Source organism: Acartia tonsa, chromosome 15 (assembly GCF_053477335.1).
Source record: "Acartia tonsa isolate MP-2025a chromosome 15, ASM5347733v1, whole genome shotgun sequence".
Classification (NCBI taxonomy): domain Eukaryota; kingdom Metazoa; phylum Arthropoda; class Copepoda; order Calanoida; family Acartiidae; genus Acartia; species Acartia tonsa.
Genome location: NC_137274.1, coordinates 2,387,118 through 2,408,934, shown reverse-complemented (window position 1 = coordinate 2,408,934; position 21,817 = coordinate 2,387,118). Strand labels below are relative to the sequence as shown.

The 21,817-nt window shown below is 32.7% G+C and overlaps 1 protein-coding gene and 1 long non-coding RNA gene across 3 annotated transcripts in view; one reads left to right on the top strand and one right to left on the bottom strand.

Annotated features, from left to right (window-relative positions):
* LOC145307367 (uncharacterized) overlaps positions 1-21,817 on the top strand; it is a 181,384-nt gene that overhangs the window by 52,438 nt on the left and 107,129 nt on the right. The gene's annotated exons all lie outside the window — the stretch shown is intronic.
* Positions 4,755-20,988, bottom strand: LOC145307241 (uncharacterized). Of its 2 annotated transcripts, XR_013875363.1 has the most exons (7): positions 19,158-19,206; positions 15,177-15,261; positions 14,786-14,994; positions 14,313-14,439; positions 8,504-8,537; positions 5,350-5,434; positions 4,755-4,862 (listed from the first exon to the last, which is right to left on the bottom strand). It is a non-coding gene; the product is annotated as an uncharacterized LOC145307241 (long non-coding RNA). The 2 variants fall into 2 exon arrangements; XR_013875362.1 differs by lacking the exons at positions 4,755-4,862; positions 5,350-5,434; positions 8,504-8,537; ... (2 more) ...; positions 15,177-15,261; positions 19,158-19,206 and adding exons at positions 15,293-15,357; positions 19,262-19,334; positions 19,697-19,803; positions 20,396-20,511; positions 20,811-20,988.

Genomic DNA, 21,817 nt, shown 5'->3' with positions numbered 1-21,817 from the left:
CTTTAGAAGCCTCTAGGGGCGTATCCGCCAGTATTAAGATAAACAGCTGAGAAAAGTCTTATCCTAAAATATGTTTAAAAATATTCATCTATCTGCCTATTTAACTATCTATCTATATACATATCTATCAATCTATCTATATATCTATCTAACTATCTATCTATATACATATCTATCAATCTATCTATATATCTATTTAACTATCTATCTATATACATATCTATCAATCTATCTATATATCTATTTAACTATCTATCTATATACATATCTATCAATCTATCTATATATCTATTTAACTATCTATCTATATACATATCTATCAATCTATCTATATATCTATTTAACTATCTATCTATATACATATCTATCAATCTATCTATATATCTATTTAACTATATATCTATATACATATCTATCAATCTATCTATATATCTATTTAACTATCTATCTATATACATATCTATCAATCTATCTATATATCTATCTAACTATCTATCTATATACATATCTATCAATCTATCTATATATCTATTTAACTATCTATCTATATACATATCTATCAATCTATCTATATATCTATTTAACTATATATCTATATACATATCTATCAATCTATCTATATATCTATTTAACTATCTATCTATATACATATCTATCAATCTATCTATATATCTATTTAACTATCTATCTATATACATATCTATCAATCTATCTATATATCTATTTAACTATCTATCTATATACATATCTATCAATCTATCTATATATCTATTTAACTATCTATCTATATACATATCTATCAATCTATCTATATATCTATTTATCTATCTGTCTATCTGTCTGTATATTGTATATATTTGTCTACCTGTCTATCTATCTATCTATTTAACTAACTATCCATCTATCTATCTATCAATTTACTGAACTATTAAATTAGTAAATACCGCCCTGTTGACTGTTGAAACAAAATACTTTATGGCCCATATCCTATTATGTCTCAACTGTAAATTTTCAACTAGAAAAATGTGTCACATTGGCGCCTATTTGTCTGATGTGTCCCATTCCAGTATAGCTTTGAAACCGGTTAATATCCGCTGTATTAGGACCAGTTTAGAGCCATACTATCCGCATAATGTCCGTGGATAGCTGTCTATAATACTATGCTTTATAAATGTCCCTTTAAATTCAAAGCTAAACAAAAATTGGGAACAGCAGGACTAAAAGATAAATAAACAGTCTAGAAATAATTTGAAGGTTTTTAGAAATTCTATATAGTTCATCCAAGTGTTGAAACCGGTTTTACTTTTCAGGAAAGCTTTATTATTAAAATGTGTAGTGCTATCTTATGTACACTACCTTCCCAAAGTGCAGCTTCTAGAATCTATAATTAGATATGAAATTAAAGTTCTTTTGTTTGAAGCAAAATATCTTGGAAACTACTTATTGAACTGTATAATGCATTTTTCTAACATAACAAAACATGCAGTTAATTGTTTACAGTCTTTTACTTTTCACTTTATTTATGAACATAGTGGGAAATGTCCCTTTAAATTTACCCCCAGGGGTATACTATATTTAATCTGATTTATGATGTGTCTCCTCTAAACTTTTAGGTAATTTGTATTTTTAACAGATTTTGAAATTGTCCATATTTTGAGAAATTAATTTTTTAAACAAGGATGACAACATCAATAAAAGCGAAGCTGAATACACTGAACATTAATGGATAAGCTTATATGCACAAAATTGTAATTTTTAGGACTTGATTATAGGGATGCTTCGCTTATCACATTGTACCTTGTTGTAATAGGAATCAGTATTCAAAGAAGCAGATGATTTGGATAATTTTGACATACAAAAACGTACGGACTTTCTGGTAGCAATTATAGAGTTGGTTTGCTTTCTAAGTCGTACCTAACTGTTATAGGAATCAGCATACAAAGCTTGAAATCAATAGGACAATTCTAACCTGTATAAAAAAAGATTGAAAAGATAAAAAAAACATTAAAAAGTTTTAAAGCCATTATTAAGTAGAAAAAATTGGATTAAATTTTCTATCTTTAATAAAAAGTAGAACAATATCTGTCCGTCCATATATCAATTTCTCTGTAGCATAAGATCTTGGTCAATCAATCAATTGGGTTCTACAGGTCTTTTGGTGGTTTTAAGCTATTTTATTGGAGGTGGATTGTTAATAAGAATTAGCGTAGGAATGGATATATTATTACTTGGATGTTTCATCATATTTGCTATGATATGCTTGCAGCTGGCTAAAATAACAGTACCCCCATCCATCCCATTCCTTCCTACCAATGAACTGACCAATAAATGAGGTCAATGTTAGCAACCTAAATTGATGACACTTTTTCCCCTGTCAATATATCCATATATATTATATATTCATTATATTAGTTGGAATATTTTGAAATTAAATATCAATCTATCTACCCATCTACCTATCTATCTTTTCATCCATCTATCTATCCATCCATCTATCTATCTATCCACCCAACTAACTTTCTATCTAACCATCCAACTTTCTATCTACCCATCCATCTATCTATATATAAATACAGCTATCTATCTATGCATCCATCAATATATCTACCCATCTATCTATCGTAGCATGTATCTAAAGTGCAAATTTTTTTAAAAATTCAATTGCGCGGCTTGTGTTAATAGTAGAAAAATGTTACGCATACCGTAAGAACCGCTAAGAAGTCTATTTTTTAGAAAAATAAGAACGATTGCTACTTGTAGTTAGGGAGCTGCGTGTTAAAATGCCCCAACTGACTTAAAACTTGACTTGCGAATATGTTAGTAAATATTAGAGATTAATTCTTGTAAAAGACGTGCGTACATTTTTTATATAAGAGAGAGAGAAAAAGAGAGAGAGAAAGAGAGAATTAGATAAATAAAAATAGACAAAAGAGAAAATTGGAGCTAGTAAATATTCATGGAGGGAGGAGAAATTGTTTTGAATATTAATACATAATTGATAAATCTATACCCTTTTAATTCAATTTTGTAAAAAAATCTGTGAAATAAAGTTTATAAAATCTGCCAAATTAATTTGATAGATTTTTAGTTTAAAATGGAAGAAATATAAGAGAAAGAGAGATTGATAGATAGATAGATAGAGATTGATAGATAGAGAAGGAGAGAGAGAGAGAGAGAGAGAGAGAGGGAGGGAGAGAAGGAGAGAGGGAGGGAGAGAAGGAGAGAGAGAGAGAGAGAGAGAGAGAGAGAGAGAGAGAAGGAGAGAGAGAGACGGAGAGAGAATGAGATAAATGTAAATAAATTAAAATAAAAAAGATTTTCTACAATTAGGGTTAGTCCGTCCATAACGATTAGCTCATTTTGTTAAATAAATTCAAACTTAGCATAGTGATTCCTGTAATAAGTAGATACGATTTAGAAAGCGCAGCAACTCTATAACCCTTACCAGAGAGAGAAAGAGGGAGAGAGAAAGGGAGAAGGAGGAAAATTAAAGAGAAATAATAGTTAGACAAACATACAGACAACATATTACTTAAATTAGAAACAAGGATGACAACATCCATAAAAGCAAACCTCTGAAATGGAAGGTCAAACGAACATTAACACTAACACAGTATCAGATCTGAAAAAAAACAGAATATAAATGTATAGCTCAAAACAAAATTAAAAGTAAATTTGTTGCAAAACTTCTTAAATACATAATATTATTTAAGACATACTTGAATTTTTAGCACTTGATTATAGAGATGCTTTGCTTATTACTTTTTACTTTGTGATAATAGGAATCAGTATTCCAAAAATCGGATGAATATGATTATTATAAAATACAAAAATTTGTTTTCAAAAAAGTAACAAAAATCACCTTTTTTAAATTGACGTACGGACTTTTTGGTAATGATTATAAATTTTCTATATCCTACCTTACTGTTATAGGAATCATCATGCAAAGTTTGAAATTGATAGGACAATTCTAACCTGCTTAAAGAGCTAACCGTTACGGACATAAGGAACAACCCTATTTATAGAAAAGCTTCCCTTTTACAAATATTATCATTTCAAAATAAAACGACATTGATTTTTATTTGACGGAAATCAGCTTTTTTACAATTGACGAACGATGGACGAATTTAGAGTTGCTAAGCTTTCTAAATGCTACTTAGCTACTACAGTAATCATCATGCAAAGTTTGAAATTGATAGGATAATTCTTACATGCCTAAATTAACAAAAAAAGCTATCTGACACAGACGTACTGACGGACTGACACCAATTATAAAAAAAGATTCTCTTTTAAAAATGAAAATAAACATCTACAGCATTAAAGCACTTCCAATATAACTAGCAGCTGCGCCAATAGCTTCTAGGGGCTATATATTCATAGGGAAAGGCTGAAAATATCCTAAAACCATACCCAGGATTATTTTTAAAAATAAAAGAGACCAAAACTATCTCAGGACCTATTAGAAGCTTCATTTTAAATGAGAACAATATTGGTTCAGTGGTAAGCAGTATTGGTACAGACAAAAAAAGCTTCCTACTAGATAGATAGATAAATAAACGGATGGATAGATATAAATGTAGATTGATATATTTAAAAGGATAAGACAATGGCCGATAATGATAATATACAAAATTACCCATATGTTGATTAAAATTAGTGCTTGAAACGTTTGGTTGTTAAGCCAACGAATAAGAAAAATACAGACTTTAAACAACTAAAATCATTGATGGAAAAGTTTAAGGATAAATAATTACCAAGATGAGGTGTTCTAAAGCTGTCCCGCAGATCTTAATCAAGACCAGATCTAAAGATGACCAGCCAAAGCTGTCCTGCAGTTCCCAAGATCTTAATCAACACCAGATCTACAAGTATAATCATAGGTAAGAATTAATTACCTGTATTCCAGGGGGGGGGGGGGGGGGGGGGCACAAAAATAGCCTAAAACCATAGAGAGACGCAAATCTTAAAATAAAATAGCCTAAAAACCATTCCGATACATTTTCTAATTGGAGAAATTAAACGGTTCAGTGGTTAGAAAGACCTTACCTAATTAAAACACTATCTTTCTATTTTATATATTTCAACTAGCGGCTTCACCCCTGGCCCTATAGGTAATGGGAAGTCTCCTATATAGAAATGTTTATAAGCTATAGAGATAATATGAAAAAAATCATCAAATTTTCGTATAAACATGTATTATTTAACCTTTTCTTTTCAAAAAACTTTAAAATTGGTTATTAAATTCAACCACTCCCCCTCACCCTTCTCAATCGCCCCTAGAGGCCTCTAGGAGCGTAGAATAGAAGTATATAGTAGAAGTTAAATATGAAGTAAAGAATGTTATATTACCTTCAATTATTAATTATTTTCTTTTCTCCTGTCAAAGTGAGTTACAGAGCTGATGCTTAACAGTCACACAAATATGTCCATTCATCTTAAAACAAGGATGACAACATCCATAAAAGCAAAGCTCTGAAACTGTAGGACAAACGGACATTACACTTGTAGAGTGTCAGAATTGAATAATTCATAATATAAATGTATAAGAGTCGAAGCAAATTTGTAAGTAAATTTGTTGAAAAACTGCTTGATACAGGATAATGTTTATGGACATACTTACATTTTTAGGAGTTGATTATAGAGTTGCTATGCTTATGATATTGTACTTTGTTGTCCCAGGAATCAGTATACCAAAAGTCAGATCAATTGGATAATTAGATCACATTTGTTGTTAAAAAAGTAAAAAAATCAACATGTTTAAAATGGACGTACAGACATTCTGGTAGTGATTATAGAATTTCTATGCTTTCTAGGTCGTACCTAACTACTACAGGAATCACCATGTAAAGTTTGACATTTATAGGATAATTGTAACATGCATAAATTAACGATAAAAGATATCTGTAATGGATGGACCTACGGACCTACCCTAATTATAGAAAAGCTTTGCTTTAAAAAAATCCATCTTTAACAATATTCTGAAAGCATTTATGATGGACAAAACCGAATATATAAGAGTGGATAAAGAGACTGTCAGACAGACGGACACAGTAAGTTTAATAGTAGAGAAAATAAAAGAGAAATAAAATTGAAATATTTTCAATTAGAGGAGAGAGAAGTGGTGGAGGGTTGACAGATGGACAGACAGACGGACATAATAAGTTATAAAGCAGTTTTGCTTTTAATATAGAATTTAGACAGAAAAATAGAACTGAAAAAAAAAACTTTATTTGGGAGGGAGGGGGGGATGTTTTGACCTAATCTCCAAACATATTATTCAGCCGTTTATTAGATCTTACTGGACATACAAACATATATTACCACATATACACACAACTTTATTATACAAGATTATTACTCTATATTATAACTCTATTGTTGAATGTAATAGTATACTTTTTTAGGAATTTTAGTAGCAAAGCTTCTCCATAGCTCACTAGTATTGGTCTGTCTGTCCGTCCTACGGGAAAATGTGATTTATTAAGGCAACCCATTTATTGTCAAGAGTCAGCAGCTACTCTATAGATTATTTTGTCTGTCTGTTTGTAATGCTCAAGGGCGACTTCAAATTTAGTTATCTCAGCTGCTGTTAAGAATATATGATTGAAATAATTGATTACCAAGTTTGGGAGGAGAGTTGTATCCCCCCCCCCCCCTGACAACAAAATTAACACATCCCTCCTTGGCTGGTGGTCTACACCCCCCTGATACACCCCGGGGGGGCACATCTCTACCCCGTCCCCCCCTTCTCATGACAAAACCCTGTGAATACCACTGTTTCTAATACCACATCATATGTTCTCTATATAACTAAATAGTTTTAATTCTGTCAATTATTTCTACTTATGGATGTTGAAATACTTGTTATATTTAAACTAATAAAACAACCAATTTGTCAATTTTTAGGGTTTTTTTTACTATAGGGAAAAAAGGAAAATTAATCAGTTTTGTTTTAACTATTAATATATTAACAGTGATATTTTTATGTGTGTTTTTTTAAATTTTTGAAATACCTTATTTTTTTGTATATCCATATTATTTTTCGTGTTATTTATATGTGTTCTTTAAATCTTTAAATAGCTTTATTTATTTGCATTTAATACTTATATACAATATATAAACACTACTTTGTATAAATGAAAGCAAAGCTTTTCTATAATGAGGCTAGGTCCGTCTGTACGTCACACACAGTTAGCTCTTTTCGTTAATTTAAACAGTTTAGAATTGTCCTATTGATTCTAAACTTTGCATGGTGGTTTCTGTAGTAGCTAGGTACAATTTAGAAAGAATCTGATTTTTGTAATACCGATTCCTAGAACAACAAAGTACAATGTTATAAGCTAAGCATCTCTATAATTAAGTCCTTAAAATGTAAGTATGTCCATAAACAATATCCTGTATTTTAGCAGTTTTTCAACAGATCGTCTTACAATTTGTTTCGATTTCTAAACATTTAAATTCTGAATATTCAGTTCTGACACTCTACATGTGTTAATGTTTGTGTTTCTTACTGTTTCAGAGCTTCTTTTTTATGTATGTTGTCATCCTTGTATTTATACTATATACTTTATATCCAATATCCTTAATATAAAAGTAACAGAAAGTCTGTCATATCTTTTCTTGTCTGTTTGTCTGTCCCTACCTTAACTTTGCATAATGATTCCTATGGATGAATGGAGAGACGGACGAAGGTACAGACGGACCGACACACCGAACCACGGACGGACCAACCTTAATTAAAGAAAACCTTTGCTTTCAAAAGTAGGTTTATAAATTTATCTATATGTCTGTCTGTCTATCTAACAATATCTATCTATCTATTTTTATGTCCTATCTATCTGTTTGTCCATATTATCTATCCTTTTGTGTGTACCACATTGTATTTTTTTAGGAATCCCTGGTACCCTGGGTCAGGATCAGATCTGGTCTTAAGGATCATCCAGGATCAGGTAGTTGTGTAGGGGGAGGGAGGGGACAATGGGCTGTTTATTACAATGGTCCCCAAAGTTCTATTATTGCGTTTTCTATTTCATTGACCTAAACCAAATTTCAACAAACCAAAATTAAATAAAACTTTGGGTACCAATATAATTTACAGTCCAATAACCACCCCCTCTCTATTGTTACTTTGGTATTATCCCCTTAACAATATTTTTTTTCAATTTTGAAAATTTTTATTCCCCCCCCCCCCCCCCCCCCCTTCTACAGAACTATGAACTCTGGCAGCAGCGCTCGGACCCTTGTCTATAATCTAACCTAAACAAATTGTAAAAAAAAATTGTTGTTCCCGGCCATAGTCATAGTTCTGTCAGGGAGGGAGGGGGGGGAGGGTAACCAAAATTTTTGAAATTGAAAAAAATATTGCGTATAACGTCATTACTTCTTTAAAAAACATTGGGTACCAATATAATTTTGAGTCCAATGTCCCCTCCCTCCCTGTTGTTACTAGTGCGCTACCTATTCTTAAAATTGTCCTTGTAGCGTGAATAAAAATAAATAAAACCTGGTCAGCAGTAGTTGTAGGCTGTCTGCCACACCTAGATAGATAAATAGATAGTTAGATAGATAGAGAGATAGATAGATAGATGAAGAAAGTCGCTCAATGTGACGTCATATAAATGAGGGATCATCCATCTCTTTTTTAGGAATTTTCTTTCCCACTTCTCATATTTTATCTCATTATAAAAACATAATTTTAGTTTGGAACTATGAGACTGGTAATTTCTTGAAGAATAAGGAGGATAAAGTTGAAATGTAAGTGTTTAAAGTAACAAGGATGACAACATTCATATAAGCGCAGCTTAACAAACAATAAACAGAAAGGGGGGGGGGGGGAGGATGGTAGGAATTGATGGTATCTCATAACAAATTTTTCTACTATACAAAAATAACTCAGCGAGTTAGCGACAATGATGCGCTACTACCCAAAGTCAATCAGAACCTGCTAAATTCTTGCACATTTTGAAAACATTGAATATTTGATCCATTGTCCCCTCCCTTACTCCCTGACAACTGATACTTTAAAAACCAAATAACATATATATAGACAATATGAAAATATTGTTAATATGATTATAATTTTAATATTTAGGTGGTGTTCAAGGTGCCTTGTCAATGGAAAAAATCCACCCTTTATCTCATATATTCCCTTCAACATGAAGCGCCACTTGGCTGGGTAAGATTTTAGAACATCAATTTCCTAATTCATCTATCCATATATATATCCATCTATCTATCCATCTATATATCCATCTATCTATCCATCTATCTACCCATCTATCTATCTATCTATCAATATTTTCATCTATCTATCCATCTATTTATCCATCTATATATCTATCTATCTATTCATCTATCTATCCATCTATATATCCATCTATCAATCCATCAACCTATCTAACCCTCCATCTATTTATCAATCAATCTATCGATCTATCTATCTATCCATCTATCTATTTATCTATCTATCCATCTATATATCCATCTATCAATCCATCTATCTATCCATCCATCTATCTATTTATCTATATATCCATCTATCTATCCATCTACCTATCCATCTATCTATCGATCTATCTATTCATCTATCTATCCATATATCTATCTAACCCTCCATTTATTTATCAATCAATCTATCAATCTATCTATCTATCCATCTATCTATTTATCTATCTATCCATCTATATATCCATCTATCAATCCATCGATCTATCTAACCCTCCATCTATTTATCAATCAATCTATCGATCTATCTATCTATCCATCCATCCATCTATCTATCCATCTATCTATCCATCTATCTATTCATCTATATATCCATCTATATATCCATCTATATATCCATCTATATATCCATCTATCTATCCATCTATCTATCCATCTATATATCCATCTATATATCCATCTACCTATCCATCTATCTATCCATCTACCTATCCATCTATCTATCCATCTATCTATTCATCTATATATCCATCTACCTATCCATCTATATATCCATCTATATATCCATCTATCTATTCATCTATGTATCCATCTATCTATCCATCTATCTATCCATCTAAACCCCGAACCACTTCATTATGCAATCTACATTTTCATTGATATTTTGTCTACGGTAGTCCATAAGTGTACAGCTTTACAGTACATTGTTTCTATTTGTTAAAGCAACACGTATGATAAAAGAAAAAAGATTCTTTTTTAAGTAAAATGCTTATATTTCAATCAAAATCTAAATTTTTTTATTTTTTACCGATCCACGTCATTATGCAAATCAAAAGAAAATCAATGAGAAAACGTTTGTTTTGTACTTTTCTCCACTTTTAAAAAATGATTCTGATAAAATAACAATTTTTTAAGGGATTTATGCATTAATTATAATGAAAAACAGAGTTTAAGGTAGATTTTAATGATTTTCCTAAATAAGAAATAATTGAAAAAAAGAAATTCTATCCCTATCACTTTAGAGGACAGCTGCCGACCCCCAGTCTTATGGATGAAGCTAAATACATGTTAAAGATAAAAATTACCCTGAAAAGTATACAAAAATGTTTTTTGATGTGTTAAAAAAATCCATTTTAAAATCTTGATTTTGAGGAAGATGGCCTTTAAGATGCTCTTACTGGTGGTGAAGGTGAGCTAAATGTTATCTAAGTACATGACCATTACAACAACTTGTCTATTAACCTATGTACCATTTTTTGTAGTCATAGCAGCCTCCAGTGGAGCCTCTCAACATGAAATATAACCATTATCTAAAAACTACATTATTTACTTTATGAATTTTAGTAATTAAAATTGCAATTTTTTTCTTTTTTAATATTGCTTGACTGGAGACTGCTATGACTACAAAAATTGGACCATAGTTCAATATATAAGTTTTCTTCAAGGGCATGCACTTTGATTACATTTAGCTCACCATCACCACCAGTAAGAGCATCTTAAAAGCCATCATCCTCAAAATCAAGATTTTAAAATGGATTTTTTTTAACACATCAAAAAACATTTTTGTATACTTTTCAGGCAAATTTTTATTTTTTACATGTATTTAGCTTCATCCATAAGACTGGGGGTCGGCAGCTGTCCTCTAAAGTGATAGGGATAGAATTTCTTTTTTTCAATTATTTCTTATTTAGAAAAATCAATAAGATCTACCTTAAACTGTTTTTCATTATAATTAATGCATAAATCCCTTAAAAAATTGTTATTTTATCAGAATTAATTTTTAAAAGTGGAGAAAAGGGCAAAACAAACGTTTTCTCATTGATTTTCTTTTGATTTGCATAATGAAGTGGATCGGTAAAAAATACAAAAGTATAGATTTTGATTGAAATATAAGCATTTTACTTTAAACAGAATCTTTTTCTTTTATCATACGTGTTGCTTTAACAAATAGAAACAATGTACTGTAAAGCTGTACACTTATGGTCTACCGTAGACAAAATATCCAGGAAAATGTAGATTGCATAATGAAGTGGTTCAGGGTTTATCTATCCATCTATATATCCATCTACCTATCCATCTACCTATCCATCTATATATCCATCTATATATCCATCTATCTATCCATCTATCTATCCATCTATATATCCATCTATATATCCATCTTCCTATCCATCTATCTATCCATCTACCTATCCATCTATCTATCCATCTATCTATTCATCTATATATCCATCTACCTATCCATCTATATATCCATCTATATATCCATCTATCTATTCATCTATGTATCCATCTATCTATCCATCTATCTATCCATCTATATATCCATCTATCCATCTCTCTATCTATCCATCTATCTATTCATCTATATATCCATCTATCTATCCATCTATCTATCCATCTATATATCCATCTATCTATCTTGATGATAAGTTTTCATTATTGTTTAGAAGTAAGCACAGACAGAGATGCTACCAAAAATATGTATGTGACATCTGCAACTCAGGCATATCTTAATATAATCAGAGTTTATTTTTACACAATCAAGTTGTATGTCTGTTAAGATCTCAATAACATTTTGACCCTGGCAAAAAAAATGTTAAACTTTAACAGCTTTCTTTAGTTAAAAAAAGGACCTAGAGATGAAGGTTACAAAATAAGATGGGTAGGGAAGCAAAATATCAGGTTATAGTAACTTCTATTTAACTTAAGGAAACTATATGTAAATATAATGTTTTAAAAAGGTGAGCGAAAACAATATCACCCCCCCCCTCCCCTGTCCCAAATTGATTAAAACTTGTAGAGAGGCCTATCTAATATGACAGTGACACGTAGCTTGGTGCATAGGCATAAACAGATATTATTTTTATCCTATTATATACAGTATTAAGCTTTTTTGTCTGTAGCAAAGGATATTGATAACCAATAAACCGATATGGTTCTCCTTTACATTGAGGCTAAATATAGGTCCTGATATGGTTTTAGGCTATTTTAATCATACAAATATGTCTGGATATGGTTTAGGGCTATTTTTCTGCCCTTCCATATCCATTGAAATATAGAGCACCTAGATGCTAGGGGTGCATCCGTTAGTATTTATTATAGAATTAAGATAATAAAAATCCAGGTTGGCATAACTTGTATGCATTAACTAGCCATCAGAAAACACACAGAAATAATCTTACAGCTCACATGAAAACTGCTGGAAACGTTATGGACAGGAATGCATGGTTTCTATATACACGTTTTTATTTAATATAGCAAAAGTATTGTTTAATATAACCCACTTAACCTTGATAGAAATTAGAAATTTTAAAACATTTTCAACTTTTTAGATGTTTTTTTATTATTTTTTTATGTTTGAGTGTAGCCATCCCTATTTGATTTTAGAAAATAAATAAATGTTTATTATTATTTGTTTAAGAATAAATAGAATTTAAAAAGCATAAATTATGAATAAATGAACCATTGTATTGACTATATAGGATGACTTGCCTGTATGTTGGCATCTTATTAAAACTTCCCTGTAATAACAGGTATAAATATATATAGATATATTCTCAGCATCACTGTAATACACTTTTATTTGTCTGTTAGTCTGTACTTGGCAGCTGCCAGCCACAGTCTGCGGTCAGCGGAAAACGGCAGCGGATCTTTGTGAAATTTTAATACGTTATGTAGACTTGTAAGAAATGCTTAAGTTCAAAATTTGAAGTCTCTAAGTCAAAAATTGAGGCTACAGAAGCCTTTTAAAGATTTCTGGAGGCATGGAGGATCAGGACCTGCAGAATCATACCTGGAATCTAAAATTAACTTTAACACCTGTATTTCATATGAGGATGTACTACTAGAGGATATTTTAGTGTTTTGGTAAGATAAAATGCTTTGTTTAAGTCAAAAAAATATTTTTGCTCTTTACCTGGATGACCCTGCCAGGTTTGCTGGCATCCTCTGCCCGCCAGGATGGAGATGTTAAAAAAATTCCAACTATCAATTATGTGTCATACCCATACTTAAAAAGTCACGCAGTTTGGGCTCTATATCTTTCACATACAGAAAAAAAAACCCTGACCGTTAAGGGTTTATTATGCCCTTCTGTCTATTTTTTTATATATAATCTATTTTTGTTATTTTAACTATGGTATGATATTCTTAGGTTTAATGTGATGACAAGGGAGTTTACAAAATCTGAAAAATTGGAGATAATACAAATATACAACAATAAAGGTAATTCTATAATACAAAGTAGCTTGATGTCTGTCCTTCCGTCCCTTAAGATCTCAGTAACCACTGAACCGATTGGATTCTATTCTTCAGGGAATATACCTGCTTGTCCTCTAGTGGTTTTAGGCTATTTTCTTGGAGGGTGAGACAGCCCCAACTCCCCCAAAAACAAAAAAATCCCCTCCATTTTTTTTTTAGATAGGTACCTATTGATCGCTGATACATATTTGGTATAAGAATATTAGGACAGATAGACTTATTATTTATAATAATATTGATGACTTAATATATGATATATTTAGGTGGAAATGCTGAAGAGAGAATGTTGGAGATTATCAAAGCAGGTGCCAATGTCCTGCCACAGAACTACCTGGACGATACAGACTTGAACAAGTAAGTCAATATTAATATTAGGGTGGCAGTTAGGTATGTTTGACTGTCTAAATATCTGCTTTACTGTCCATCTGTCCATTTATATGTACAAAAGCATTCTTCCTAAAACTAAAATTAAAATTGGAGGGTCAACTTACCCCCCCCCCCCCCCATCTCACCCTTTCCCTCAAGTGCCCCCCCCCCCCATGGGCACAGCCGCTAGTACCTGATAAACCTGGATTTTCAAGAGTTCATTCACAGCGTGTACCAACCTGAATTGTTTTGACTATTTATCAAAACTGCGCACTGAGAAGTTTTCCCGTTGAACACCAGGGCTGCCGGAGGCTTGGCGGGGCTGGTGAGAGGCGGCGGCGGCTGTTGAGCAGATAGCCTTTACATCTGAACACATTTGATATAAGAAAAAGTAACAGAATGTCTGTCTGTGTGTTTGTATCTGTATGAACCCTAATGTGTCTTGTCAAAGTACTCTTAGTAGAGAATACCTTTTCCCAATGATCACATGAGAATGACCTCTCACAAGTTTGAACCCTTTTGTGTGTATTCTAACCTAGTATTCAATACAACCCGATCTAACCCAACAAACCAAAGCTAAACTAGGACCCCAATATTTTTATTTAATGTTAAAAATAATGGATGGGGAAAGGGGTTTTTAATGCTCAACAAGTCGCTATAAGGTATATTACCCATGTATATAAGGTATATTACCCATGTATAACACACACACCTGATAAACCGCGGCGGCTGTGTAGGAATCCCGGGCTGCCGCAGCTCCCATCAGACCCTACAGTTGTTGTTGCTGCTGCTGCTTTTGCTCATGTCTGTACAGCTGGTCAGCAGCTGCTGTGGCTGCAGCTGTCGCGGCAGCTTATGGAGGATATCCATATACAAATGTTGTTGTTGGTCATATTGTTGTTGTCCTAACACAGGCTTCACCTTAACATAATTGAATTGATATAAAAGTAACAGTCTGTCTGTAGAGCAATATATTGCAAACCACTGGACCGATATGGTTCTCCTATATAGTAAAACTTCTCACAGATCCAGGGAAGGTTAATGACTATTTATGAAGAAGTGTGTAACTATATATGTAACTATGGAGCTATCTTATGCCTTACCTGAGTAAAATTAGAACACTTGTCTGGAGGCTGCAGTCATTAATACTTCAAACTATTTACTTGTCCAGCTACAATCTTGAAATACCTATGTAAACAAGTAAAATTAGAACATTTGTCTGGAGGCTGCAGTCATTAATACTTCAAACTATTTACTTGTCGTCCAGCTACAATCTTGAAATACCTATGTAAACAAACTTAAATACATGTTTTAAAAAGCCAACCGTCCCTTCATATGTATTGTAACTTATATTAAAGTAACAAGATGTCTAAATCTCTGTTTGATTGTATGTGTAGCAAAGAATTGCGCCAATTGTTGAACTAATCCAGGAAATGTCCAATATGAAGATTTTATTTTTAAGGATGAACCAGCTTTTTTTCTCCCTTGTGGAAAATGATAAGCTGGAAATAAGAAGCACAGAACCCAAAACTTCTCCTTTGTATGAGGAGAGAGGTAAGAGAATTTGGATATAGTCCATTTTGTGACAAGGCCTCTTAAGGGGCGTTACATCGTATTTTCACAGTAGCTTTTCCGCTATTTCTAGCACCAGAGGGGCAATAACCTAACCTAACCTATCAAAAGCTACTGCTATGCCTAGCTCCTTCAGGCAGCTGTAACTCTACTTAACAACCCATACCCAGGGTACCCTAACACGGAGGGGGGGTGGAGGACTACCCCGCCCTCATAATTACCTAACCCGACCTGACCTGAAGTAATAAACCAACAAAAACTGCCCCCAACACTTTTTTTTACAGGAGTTGGTATTTTTGCCAAAGTAGAGATACCCGCAGGCACGGATATTCCAGAATTGCAAGCTGTTCTACTCAAGAAACCAGATGATTATCAGGTGAAAATATAATAGGTCTATTTTGTAATGGTTTACCACTATTTTTAGGGATCCTCTACCCTCCGAATAAAAAATGCCCCAGGAAAAAAAACCTTTTTAACTTTTTTCTTTTTAAAACCAAAAAAGTACCTAGTCAATTTACAACCTCCACCCTACTCCTCCCGTCTTATCCAAGCCTCAAGTGCCCCTAGAGGCCTTTAGGTGCGTGTTGATTAAAGTCAAGGTGATCGGACAATGGACGAAAAATTGCTGTACATTGGACATCCCTGACAATTTTTTATCTCAAAATAACCCCTTATGTAGGTAGTATTATTAGTAGTTCAAACGTTTGGACACTCAACCAATCAAAATACAATAGTATAGTCCCCAAAGTTGTTGAGCCAATAAATAAAACTGTTATTATAAAACATTGAGGATTATTGTTTTTTTTATTTTAGCATCAACCTGGGGAAGATTATTCTGAAATGCTGGTACAAAGAACAACATACAATCTTTCAGGAACAATTATTTAGTACCAAAACTAATGTAAATTATATTAGTACACAAAGTATTGTAAATTATTCTGGTACCCAAAGTAATATAAATAGTTCTGGTACCCAAAGTAAAGTAGATAATACTGGGACCTGGTACCCAAAGTAATGTAAATAATTATGGTACCCAAAATAATGAGTATACTAGTATAGGCACGCTGCAGTTAGTAAATAATAGCTGTCAGCACTTCAACAGCAAGTAAGTTTTAAAACTTATAATAATCACAGACAGACAGACAGACCAACAGACTTACACACAGAATAGTTATTTCTCACATCCTATTATAAACAGACTTACACACAGAATAGTTATTTCTCACATCCTATTATAAACAGACTTACACACAGAATAGTTATTTCTCACATACTATTATAAACAGACTTACACACAGAATAGTTATTTCTCACATCCTATTATAAACAGACTTACACACAGAATAGTTATTTCTCACATACTATTATAAACAGACTTACACACAGAATAGTTATTTCTCACATCCTATTATAAACAGACTTACACACAGAATAGTTATTTCTCACATCCTATTATAAACAGACTTACACACAGAATAGTTATTTCTCACATCCTATTATAAACAGCTTTCGGCGGATTATGTTTGTAAATTTATTTATAGAAAACTGGATAACAAAGACATATTTTTTTGTATAAATGAGAACTGGTTCTAATCCACCGGATTTTAACCCTTAACAGTCGGGCCCCTTGCCGCACCTTTATCTCAGCTCACATCAGAGCTAGAGGGCTAAAAAAATTTGTGCATATCTAATGTTTGATAATAATTTTCCGACTATCAAAAAGTCAAAGTCAATTTTCGCTTCTTTCACCCCTTTATTTAACAACCTTTGTGTTTAGGTCCTTTTTTACTTAAAAATTTCAAACGGCTGTCATTTTTAGATTTTTAAAGCTAGAAAAACTATTTTTTCAGAAGTTTATATGGTCACAGGAGGCCGGACAAAGTGTCTAAAAAATCAGCCATGTGACGTCATAAAAATGAGGGATTATCCATCTCTCTTTTAAGGGATTTTCTTTCCCACTTATCCTCTCATCTCCCTCATTTTTATGACGTCACATGGCTGAATTTTGAGACACTTTATCCATCTACATATAAAACTTTTTTTTGTAAACATTGCAGCAGACAGACTGATAAATACACTAACATACAGACAAAGAGTATTTTTTCTTGTGAAAATTCCCCTGTTTGACAGAGATATTGTTAAGGTACACAGTGGTGAAGGAGAAAAAGGTTGTGGGCTGTAAAGCTGTAAGAGACATACAACCAGGAGAGGAGGTCACAGTAAATTACCTAGTAAGTTATTACAGATAGATAGTTTATATGTTTATTTATCTATTTATCTCTTCATCTATCTATCTATCTATATATTTGTTCGTTTATCTATCTATTTATCTGTTCATCTATCTATCTATCTGTTCATCTATCTATCAATCTGTTCATCTATCTATTTATTTATCTATCTATCTATATATTCATTTATCAGATCTATCTGTTCATCTATCTATCTATCTGTTCATATATCTAACAATCTATTAATCTACCAATCTATCTGTCCAAGTGTCTATGAATATGTAAATCTATAAACCTAATTATCTGTGTATATACATATCTATTTATCTATCTATCTTGTAGTCAGCGAAGAGTAGAAAGGCGGGTCAGGTGTACTCTGGTCGTTGTTACTGCTGTGAGGATGATCAGAGTATACTTGAATTATTCCTCCCGGAAGATGATGAAGAAACTCTGTTCCAAGAACCGATGCTCCAACAACCTGAACAACCGATGCTCAAACAACCTGAAGCCCCAACCCTGACTCCAAACCCTGAAGGCCCCAAGATTAAACTTACTATCAAGAAGAGGACCTTCAGGGGAGGAATAGAGAAGTGGCAAATTAAAAAAGATTAGAACCGGTTCTCAGCCATACTGAACAACCATGTCTAGCATTGTGTTATATCCAGTTTTCTATCAATATAAAAATGTACAATCATTTTACATCTAGGGAAAGTGGGATATAATTATTCTGAATATTTTTTTAAAAACTATTTTTTTTCAGAAAACAAAGTATGAGTAAAAATGATGGAAAATGTATATTCAGTGGAAAGCATTTTGGAGTGAAACTGCCTTGTAATTGTGAGGTAAGCATAATTTATTGTAATACTGTATTATACTTTACTACTGTATTCCATACTATACTGTACTATACATGTATTTCTATACTCATATTTGGTGGCTAACTAATATTTTCAGATAAGATTAATTTTTAAAAATGACAATGAAAAAATTCAATATGTTATATAGGTAAGATATTTGTTGAAATCTAAGCTTTTCTATAAAAATAGGGTTGGTCCGCCTGTCTGTCCATACATATGTCCATAACAGATAGCTCTATAATTAAGGTTGAACCTTATACAAATAAAACTTTGGGTACGGGATTATAAAACTTTGGTTACAAGATTATAAAACTTTGGGTACCAAAATATAAAACTTTGGGTATCAGATTATAAAACTATGGTCCGCCAGTCCATCTAAACTTATGTCTGTCTATCTATCCTTCATATGGCAGGTGTCCTAACCAACCTGTTTAAAACTGTAGTTCTTGCCAGGAGTTTATTAGCCCTGCTAAGGTTATATGACCTTAAGAAACTCTATCCTTAATATGGCAGGTGTCCTAACTAACTAACCTGTTTAAAACTGTAGTTCTTGCCAGGAGTTTATTTGCCCTGCTGGAGTTATTCTCCACTAATGGCAGGTGTCCTAAATAGTATCACTAAACTCTTTGATTGCTCGACATTGTTACAACACAATAATCAACAAGGAGCACTAGACAACACAATAACATCCAGGGAAATGATTGTTTTTTAATTATATGTCAAGAGAAACCCACTAAAGCGCTTGAAAAAGGAAGAACCATTTACATGTGATTCATGGGGAAAGAGTTATTCTATTTAATGTTACTTGACGCACCACATGAGGACATATACATATACGTGTGAACATAGCATAAGAGTTCTGCCGATATTTACTTTGTCTGCTAGCAGAAACAAAGTATCACAGCATTTTAATTGAACTTATAAAATATATGATAGAGGGCGAGGCTTTTTATAAAAGTTGTATACCTGTGTATTGTCTCATACTGGTAAGACAGCTGCTGAACACATGACATGACAAAGTCCAACATAACCGAGGATAACTGAGGCAAGCCAATCTCACTCTCTTTTTCTGTCTAAACACCAATGAATTAGGTAAAGTAATACTAAACTCTTTGATTGCTCGACATATGTCTGGAAGTTCTAACTGTACATGTTAATGAGTTGTGCATGTGTTTTGGGCCATGACATTCTCCCTACTACTCCAACTATTAATGTCATGCACCTGACATAGCAGCAGCAGGAACCATTGTTAATGTCTTTAGTCATAACGCTGTATTAAGCTAAGATTCGAACCTATCACCTCCCCAGAAACGAGCGGATGCACTACTGGACGAGACAAAAACGCAGAATTTTGTATAATTCCATAAGCGCACATATTTGTTTTATTCTAAACAGACACTCTTTCCCCATATATTACAAGATAATGGCCATTTCTGTTTGACGGCACTCTAGGTTGTTTCTCTCTAAACTTGGCAAAATAACGATTATATCCCAGCCTTCCCTGGACCCAATAATGAAGCCTAGTGCTGTTTTAACTTTTGTTTAAATACAGTAAAGTGTTATACAGTAATGAAATTCCGAACCATGGGAGTTTTTCATTAAAAATAACTGCCTATATGGACAATATTAAATTATAAAGTAGCCTTACAACTATGTTTAGTATACCTCTTGATATTGGGGATTCTCTAGTTTTCTGTGATGGTGTGTAGGGTCCCCCCCTAAACATCCAGGCCCCACCAATGTTAGGTAAATAGTTGATACCATCCAGCATAAACCATTTTCTGAAATCAAAACATAATTGTTACTTTTCCCGGCTTACTTATTTTGCACTCAGTTTTAAAAGCAAAGCTTTGTTTAAAATTAAGGTCAGTCCGTCAGTAAATCAATCTTTTCAACTGTCCATAACGGATAGTTTTTACCATTAATTTAGGCATGTTAGAGTTGTCCTATCAACTCCAACATATTTGCCTGTATACCTACCTAGCCTCTGAGGACGTAATACACAGAGAGATTTAATGTATTTTCGAATTTAACTCACATTGCGTGGCTTGTGTTAATGGTAGAAAAATATCACGCATACCGTTAGAACCGCACTGAGTTCTAGTTTTCAGAAATATAAATATTATATTTCAGCTGTTTGTACTTGAGTGGCTACGTTGAAAAATGTGAGGATGGGTTGAAAATGCTACCTGCATGTAAATCAAGAAAAGATTATTTTCAAATATTTTCATTGATTTAACTTCATTGCTATTAAGCTTTTTAAAGGCAAAGCTTTTCTATATTCATGCCAGTCTGTACGTCCGTTCGTCTGTAATTAGATTAGAATTGTCAAAATAATTTCAAACTTTGTATGATGATTCCTATAACAGTTATAACAGTTCCTTAGAAAGCGAATAATCAAGCCCTAAAAATGGAAGTATGTCCTTAATCATTATGTCCTGCAACAAAATTACCTACAATTTAGTTTATTTAATATTATACTTATTCATTTTGACATTCTACAAGTGTTAATGTTTGTTTATCCTTCAATTTCAGAGCTTCACTTTTATGGATGTTGTCATCCTTGATACTCAGCTTAATGAACCAATCAATCAAAATTCAATAAAAGTCCCCAAAGGTATTGATCCAACGAATCAGAAAGCATTACAATAAAACTTTGGGGACTAGTATAATAAACAGCCCAATGTCTCCTCCCTCCTTGATGTTTTACAACTCGGCAAAGACCAGAAATTACAGAACCATTTTCCTGAAAAAAGAGAAACACAAATTAAGATAATATGAATTATCAATAATACAAAGTAGAACAATGTCTGTCCGTCTGTATGTCCGTCTGTCTGTCTGTCTGTTCATCTGTATGTCTGTATGTCTGTCTGTCCATCTGAAGCTTAAGATCTTGGTAACAGCTGAACCAATTGGGTTCCACTCTTCAGGGAATAAAAGATTCCACCTCCAAATTTACAAATTTGCAAATATGGTTAATGAATAAGTAAACTTTGTGGACTACTCTAATTAATATCCCATTGTCTCCTCCCTCACTGAATAAAACTCAGGTAAAGTAAAAAAAAAACAAGGATGACAATTTCCATA